We start from the raw sequence: 9,856 nt of genomic DNA on the forward strand, positions 1-9,856 counted from the left end.
AGCATACCTATTTTATATTCGTTTATATTATATTTATACCTCGACTCACGATAATATTTTTACTATGCAGATTAATACCAGTAAAATGTAAAATATATTATAATTCGTATGAAAATAAATCGAGATTTATTTATAAAAATTTGACAATTTATTAATTACTATTAATTACGTGTATGGTTCTTTCTCTACCAATTCGTATACTATACTAGTATTTTATTATTTTCAATATTTTAGTAGTGCTTTTATTCTTTTTTTTTTTTGTATTATTGTTGATGCAGAAATAAGAGACAACGCTAATCGTGTATAATTATAGTTAGATTTTAATAAGATTTCGATATTTGAATAACGAACAATATTAGTGATAACTGTTTTCTAAATAATTAATACTTTATGGCATCATATTATAATGTTGGTAGTTGTAATTTTTAATAGTTGTTCAAATGATTAAAATTCATATTATATTTCCATTTGTGTAAGGGTAAAAAATAACAGAACTATCAGCTTATTAGGATTTTTTTTATAATTATTACTTTATTTATTTTACGATTTATCTTTTTATTTTTCAGTCATACCATAAAAATGATAAAGTTATCAAAATATAAAGAATACTTATTTTGTACACAAATGTTAAATATAAAATACACATACTATATTATTTGAGGCTTGAAATTTTAAATTAATCAGTATTGATACAAACTTTTAAATCTATATGCTTTGCATAGGCCATAGGTTGATCATTATAACACAGTCACTGTATCGGGTAAATATAATAGACAATAGATTGTATCTAAACAAACCTACTGAAAATTAGTATTGATAAAATATAATAATTATTATTGCACGTCATTTCGTTGCCAATATTGTATTATTGTAGTTGTATCTACTTTTAAATATATAATATAATTTTGGGAACCATTAGGTGAAAAAATCAAATAACAAATGAATTATATAACATTGTACAGACCCATCAGTAATTTCATGTTTGCTGGACTATAAGTATAGGTGTAATACATGAAGGGCTCTTGACCAACGATTTTGCAACACGCAAACCCATATTATTATTCGTACCACGTTTTTGGTTACCTTACTAAAAATCTATAGCACTCCAATAATATAAGGGTTTATGATTTAAAAAAAAAAAAAAACAAAAGAAAGGCCATGATTCGATGCTTTTCAAACGAACAAACACTGAGTTTGTATTCAGAACAGTACACATAACACATAATTCACAAGTATAATGGTGTGCAAAATGGTGTTGAAATGTTAAACGTTGTTTTTATACATACGCGTATTATATTTACCAGTTAAAAAATTGTACAGTCACTGAAACAATACGTGCATGCAGAATCCAAATAGAGTCCTTAAAATTAAACAAATTATAATAATATTTGTTGTAATGCTATTATTTTGACATAAATAATAATACTATGTTTATGTATAATACGTCAATGTACGGCGCACGCTCTTACCACTTAACATACGACTGACAAATACTAACGTTTTTTGAAAACTTTAAACGCGTTGATTTATCAAGATAAAATATGATAAATTTGTACAATGATATTAATTTATGAATTAAATAACTAAAAATAATCTTAAAATTGAGATTTGTATAATTTTAAAAAATTACTGTATAGTGTGTAGGGTTGTTAAATATAAATAGATATGATAATTTTACAAGAAACATTTTTTACGGACAAGGTTCTTTTTCAAATTATTAGACTTGTTTGGTTGTTGCAACGTTCAGAGGGCCCCTAAGATGCACAACATAACTAATATGCTAAACTATATATTAATATAAAAATGTATATAATAATATATATAATAATACACACATATTAATTTATTTTTGTATTTATTTATAATAAATATTTTAATTGTTTTTAAGTCTTTTTTGGAATTTTTTAATATTATCAATTATAATTAGTAGGTACAAAAAGTTATTTTTGGTGAAAATCAAAAAAGTCAGATCTATAACCATAATTTTTAATTTATTACGCTTTGATCGTAACTAAAAATTTTGATGTCGAGTCAATACTGTAATGACTAGACATTTTAAACGATCATTAAAATATAAGAAGAACACCTCTAACAGCAATATCGAAATTTTAGGTAGGATTGTAATATGTAATTTAAACGGTTATTTTTTGTCTATATCAAAACACCATCAAACGATATTGCTAGGTATTTAGGTGAAGTATAGTATAGGTATCCAAATAATATTTAGCTTAATCTAAACTTAACCTACCTGAGGTACTACTGCATAGTATCTCATATCCATGAGTAGCATAATCTTACTTTAAACAGAAAATAATTCCGCTGTAATCGTCTAGTGGCTTTATGTTACTACTATATTGCCACCATACTCTATTATAATTTAGATAGGTTAAAATTTCAACATTATACTGATTATTCCATTTTTTATACTCTTCTACTAAAAACGGGTGCCTGCAATAAATAAAATATATTTTTTTTTCTAAAACTATTTAAAAAAAAGTTATGAATCGACTTTAATAATATTACACCTGGTATCAAGAAAAATTTGGAACTCAATGCGTGCATGTGTAAGGAACTTCGATGTAATGATACATGATACTATTAAGGATCAAATTCCTTTATACATTTTATACTTTATGTGTTGATTTCTTGCACCATCATATGTTGTTGGAAAGTTACCCCTACGTGCAACAGTTATTACTTGTTGTAATTAGCAATATTTCTATAAAATACGTACACACCATCTGAACTTATTATACCGATGGTATAAACATAATAATATTTTGATGATAGCAATAGTCCAGAATAAGATTTTCACCGTAAAAGAACTTTCACTGTGTTGTATTAATATTGCAAGCATACATTTTTTCATATTCACATGGATAAGACAACTAATAAATACGATTTCCATTAAATTTAAACAAATCAATCAAATACGTATTATTGTAGGTACATATTATGTTTGTGTGTAATTGGTATCACGATATTTTTTCATGCTTTTTCGATATTATTATATGACTGAAAAAAAAAATTGATAACCATTATTTACTCAATACTTAAGATATTATTGATTGTGTATGAAATAAAAACCCAAAGTTTCGTTTAGAAAATTATCGATTAATATATTATACTATTAATTTCATACGCATACATACCAAACTATTAGTTATTTACTCTAAACGTTTCTCTATATAAATATTTAATATAGTCCACTGAGACATTTATTATTTCTAGTAAATCAACTCACGCGATTACACTAATGTTAGTCACGAATAATATTATAATATGCTATAAGTGCGTTATAATTTATATAGAATAAATAATATAATACTGATGATTTTTTCATCTTTTACAATGACGTGATCAGAGTAATATCAAATTTGAAATTGAAAACTTCAATAAAGCAACAATAAATTTTATTATATAGTGTTTTATTATTTATACCTACTACTTACCTTCATTCGTCATTAAATAATTCAATGTCTCGTGAAATATATATATATATAAAACTTAAGAGGTTATAAAAAAATTCTGCATTGATCACTTTTGTTTAAATGTTTTTTCAGGTTTTAAAGTGCCCATTCTTATTTTGTTCTCCTTTTAAATACTTCTCTATAAGCTTTAGTAAATTAATCAATATAGTTTAAGTATTATTCGAGTAAAATGTTTTTTTTTCCTAATGAATTAAACAAATCCAACAAGAGCTTGTACAACCATTGCTATGTAACATACTTTATCTTCATCTATATGTCATGCAAATATAAGATTTAGACTCCAATGAAACGGAAAGTGAAATGTCTGTATGCTCATTGCTCACGTATGACTCATAACTGTTATAAAGATACAAAACCGGAAACATAAGCATTTATCCATTATCAATGATCGTGAAATGTTTCTTTTGAGAATGTTCAGGAACTACGGTTTCCTAGATTTCCATGGTTTATCAAAGTCTTTTTGTTCGTCTTCAAAATAAACATACTTATAATATAACAATAGGTATATGCAGACTATACTATAAAAGCCTTTCTAAAATATATTGGCATTTTAAACTATTTTTACTTCTTATCACACAGTACTTTCGTGATAACGATGAAAGTGAACTATAACAAAGCAATATAGTTGTACACCTGAAATAAAATACATACACAAATATGTATACTTATTTTTACCATTTCAATTATTCATGTAATTCAATATTATTATAGAGTTTTCTGCCGATTAACAAATTTTGAATTTACCGAAAATATTAAATGGAAATATTTCGTCATTTACCAAAACTAGCGTACCTACCTGCATAAAAATAGTTGCATAATTTTACACCAGAAAACATTTACACAATATTATTTTTATTTTTGTTTATTTTTGGAAAAAAATAATCTACTACTTTTTAGTGTCCAAACTGTATATAATATATAGCTTAAAAGTTATGAAGTGCAAAATTTCCAAATAATTAATGTATCACTTCCTCTTCCTCATACAATATATTCTCGTAGTTTTGTAGTTGAAATGGAAGTTTTGAGCACTAAATAATTGTTTTCATTTTTAGACTCATATAGTTATTATAATAATGCACTCGTGGTTTTTATTTAATGAAAATAGTAAAATGCGTAATATTACTATTGCGCAAATAATAATAATCCTATCCATGGTGACTGGTGATAAGTATTTGGTTCTACACGTTCAGATGTTTATAATATTATTTTAATAATAATATAATTTAAGAGTTATATAATGTTTTCTATATTATTATAACTTAATGAAATTATAAAAACACCGTTGATTTACTGGTTATATCCCGGACTGCCACACGCGTAAACAAGAGCAAAAAACGGATCGATGTGTTGTAGGTGATCTCGAAATTATGAATAAAACTTACCCCTTTTTATTATTGTTGTATTACGCTTACGCCAGACTATTCGGCAGCGTGGGACCCGACCACAAATCACGAGCATTTGACGGGTCTTCTTTCTCTCTTTAACTCGCTCTCTCCATCTATATATACTTCTCTCTCTTGCTCACTAAGAACTCGCCTTCAGGACTTCCGAAGGCCAGATGGGTCCTTCTTTTAATCTTCACGGTCATGTACGCGCACTCGTCTCTGTTCCCGCTCCCTCTTTCGAATTCGAAATCGGAATAATTAAAAACGTACCAAAAACAACTGCGCTCGAATGAACAAAATAAGAACTTAAAAAAAAAAACATTGTAATTTATATGTGAGTAAATATATAAAAATAAATTCAAACAAATTTGCAAAGACTAATTCTGTACTGTGGTTTATATTATAAGTACTCTTTCTAAATAAATTAACTATTACCTACTTAATAATAATATCAAATTTACGAGTTATACTAAGTGCATAAAACATTATTAAGTATGAGTAGATTAACTAGATTATAAAATATTTAATAGTTTAAAAAATTAGACCAAATAAATTATAATGTAGTGGGTACCTTACTCCCTCACGCAAAGTATTCTCCCACAAATCTAGAATCGCTCTGAGCTAATGATGTTTTATAAATTTGATCGATTATAATTATTAATTTATCACGGTTATTTTTCAGTAAAAGTATATTGTATACATATAATTCAAAACCATAATTACTACACACCAGTAATGGAAAAAATTATATTATTTACTATTGAATATTATTATTTTTTTTTTTTGGAATTTTACTTTTTAAAATTATAATATACATTTTTATCTTCCGTAATAGAATTATTTCTGAATTTAAAGGTATATTGAGATCTTCAGAAAATGTATTTTATTTAAAAATATGAAATCAAATAATAGCGTATAGATTTAAATTGTTAATATTAAAAAAAAAAAAAAAAACATAGTTTAATGACTTTAAATAAAATAAAAAAAACAATTAAACGATTTTGTTAATTTAGAGTGGAAATAACTGTTGATGCTAATAGAATCGCTTTTTTTACATTATATAATAATTACACAATTAACCGTCGCATAATATGAATTAGGAGTTATATATGGTTTATCCACATATACGTATAAATATTATAATATTAAATAAAAATATTCTGTATATTACTATACTGTTCTGTATAATATGTAATACAATACAGTGTAATCCTTTAGTAGTCTTGGTGCGCATTTAATTATGTTTTAATATTATGTACTTTATTAGATTCGCTCAATATCCCTGACACTGAGAGGGTCAAATCATATCGATTAACGATGGCGTTGTCTATATATATATATAAATGTGTGTATTCGGCAATTACTACCGCGGGACTACCGAGGTATAAATAATTTCGTACAATATATATATATATATGAGTTCATTCCGCAGCTTTTGTAATTTCCAGTCTCTCTTGGAACGGAGATAATTGAAATCGATGTTTAGCTATTGCTGTATATAATATAATAATATACAGACCGTAAAACAACCCGGGACGATGACGGCGATTCCGCCTCTAAACAATCGCATTCAGAAATATCAATATTGTTGTATTTAAATTGGCGCGGTACGGCGTGGTGGTGGCTGGTGCGTTTCTAACCGAGTTAGTAAAATATTATAATGTATATATATATTTACACACCCTTTACGAAGGCGGCGGTGGTCCTCTGTAAACCGATCGGACGCTTGACCAATAACTTGATCAACTGTGTACACCGTGTGCACCCGACTAAACTCTAATAACAATGTTTACTTAAGCCAAAATCTTATACGACATATATAATATAATATATATATATATCCCATCCCATACCGAATCAATTTGCACGTTATTGTGTATACAAATGCTTAATATTGACATTATATTATATAAGTCATTATTGATTATGGTCGGGAACTTCGCGATTGAATTATTAGAAAACTAATGTTCTCTTAAATAATAATATATTATTATAGTTTCCGGCGTTCTGCATTAGAAACAGTGATAATTCGATATTCGCGACTAAGTCACGAGTTATAAGGACATTATTATTCAATACTAATACTATTCTAGCTGCACTATATTATTCAATACTATAGTTACATTAACGCATTATCATAGCATTAATTATTAAAATGTGTAAAACAAACGTCTTTGTTTGTTAAGTGAGTAAAACTAAAATAATTAAATCCAGCTGATAACATACATTTGAAAATTGTTTTTTTTTTATTTTTATGATTTATGTTAGTCAATAATCGTATATATATTACATTATAAACGTAATATTGAATATATATATTTAAATTATAGGTATTTTTATTTTATATGAATATTATAGTTTTGGCTTTAATTTTTAAAACACTATATAATCTTGTAAAGTATCGATGCTCTGATCGAATCATTACTTACGATTACATTGTATGGGGTTGAAAATAATTTATCAGTAACAGCTGTGAAATATAATATATATATATATATATTATTATGTCTTGTTTTTAAGCGATAGTGTCTTTTGTTTAGGGAGAAAATGTACAAAGTTTAATAGTTAGTGGCTAAGAGCCAAAAGCTAACCATCATAAGATGTTTACAGTCCATTTGTTTTCTGATTTCGCCAAAAATATATAGTCATGTGTATCACAGTTTATTAAATTCTCGAATCATAACATGCATTTATAAGTTTTATAATGAAATATAAATGATAATATATAATATAATCCATATAATAAGAGAATCATTACAAAAGTTTACAGATTCAAAATCAAACTTACTGTTTAATTTAAAATCAAAATAGGCGTAATTAAATAAGCATTAAATCAAATAGTACGAAATTACTAATTGACTTAAATGCTATTACTTGCTTAAATTAGTAAAATTATTACTAGTAGTCATATTTTTTTTTGTTAAATAATTATTCATAGTAATTGTGAATATCTTATGTCATGTTATCAATATAACATACAATTTATTAAATTTCTTAAAGCTATATTTTTTATTTTTAAAGAATATAGCTTTAATTTTAATTATATGTGCTTAAATCATAATACTTACTGTAATAGTTTATAAAATCTTAGGGCTATTGAAAAAAATAAAAAAATAAATGTGAAGAAATGGAAAAAATATCGAATGTTGATTTGTAATTCTACTATTAACAATGACAAACATGGTTCGTAGACCCTTCCATTCCAGACGTTTATCATATTTTACCGTTCTTAAGCTCAGTAATAATAATGGTCGTTAAACCCATGAATACTGACACTGCGGGAATTCGTCTGACATCTCTGGAAAGAAATAAAAAGTAACTTATCCTCACGAAAAACTTCTTAAAATAATATCTATTTGTTGATCAAATTTATTTTCATATATATTTAAGGTTAATATAAAACGTTCATTCATTCAAAAATAAAAAATATTTAAAATTAATGAACTTACAACTGAGAATCGTTTTTCATCTTTAATAACTGTTTATTATTTACCGTGTGAAGATTTAAACACACATTATAATAAATACACCTTTTATAAATATAAATCAATTATATTCCTACATTGCAGTTAAATAAAAATATATTACATCAAAATAAATGTCTACTATAGGTACAATATTTATTATATTGTAATGTGTTACAATAGAAACGTGGTCACCGATTTTATAGTTTTACAAAAGGAATAATAATAACTATCATTGAGTTTTCCTTCGTACAATGGAATCTGATTTACTGACTATTCTGGGTTTGAGTTTGTAAGAAGCGAATTCTACGAGAGACGCTAAATAACGATATAAAAGAACTCGATTTATGATTCGAGTTTTATAATTATGATGTCTCCTGTATAAAACGTCGCCACCAAACGATCCCTTCGGTGTTTTCTTATTATATATGTATTGTATATACAATATACATATATATATATATATATATCTTCGGTTTTTTTTATTTTTATTTTGTTTCGGTACAATTTATTACAGTTAAACCAACCGTTTCTGTCATCGGCACCCGACCGACTGCCGGTTGCCATCGTGGAATTCCGCTCAAACTTTTGCGTTGGCCAGAAAACTCATTAAAACGCCTTTCCAAAGGACACCCATATCATAAAATATGATTACCAAGATAAAGCCTACATTGTTTTCGAGAAAATGTTTCCTGCAAAAGTATTTCCATTTTGTTTTGATTAACGACACCTGGTCAAAACATTTAGTAACAACGCGGATTAGTTTCGCTAAATTGTGGCTTGTGTGCAGCAGAATAATTTTTATAACACAACATCTTGTCCAAATGTATACATACCCTATAATAGTTACACAACTAACATATTTACTTACAGATATAAAATATGAAGCAAGTATTTATATTAAGAAACGTTTATTAAATATATATATTTTTTTTTAAATTAAAAATTATTTAAAACATTAAAAACTCAAAATGCATAGACATTACCCAGAATCTAGTAAGTATAATGAAATACCAAAATAGTATACAAAATTGGAACGTATGAAATTCCATACTAGTCTAAAATTAAGTATGTGTATATAGATTGACCTGCAGTAAATACTTTTCTAGAGGTTTATTAAAAATATTTAAGGTTTGAAGAAACTAAAAATATTTAGTTAGGTACCTATAGCATAGATCATTTTATGAAAACTTAATTGTGTATTAAATAATAGTAATTATGCCTACATAATATTATAGAATTAAATAGACAAAAAATGTATTTAATAAAATATAATATAATAACATTTGTTGTGATCATAATAATAATATTATTAATATATATATGTAAGTATAACCTAATAAATTTTACTTTTACAATATTTATTCAAAACATTATGTCTTTTACGGGGATCTAATATATACGTTTTATTGTTTTAATAATATGTTAGGTACTTATTCTTGAAATGGCCATCATAATACACTATTATAATAAATAAGATAATTATAGCTTTGTAAACGTTTGTAAATGAACTGTT

The sequence above is a fragment of the Aphis gossypii genome, chromosome 2, assembly GCF_020184175.1.
Source record: "Aphis gossypii isolate Hap1 chromosome 2, ASM2018417v2, whole genome shotgun sequence".
In the NCBI taxonomy this organism is placed as follows: Eukaryota; Metazoa; Arthropoda; class Insecta; order Hemiptera; family Aphididae; genus Aphis; species Aphis gossypii.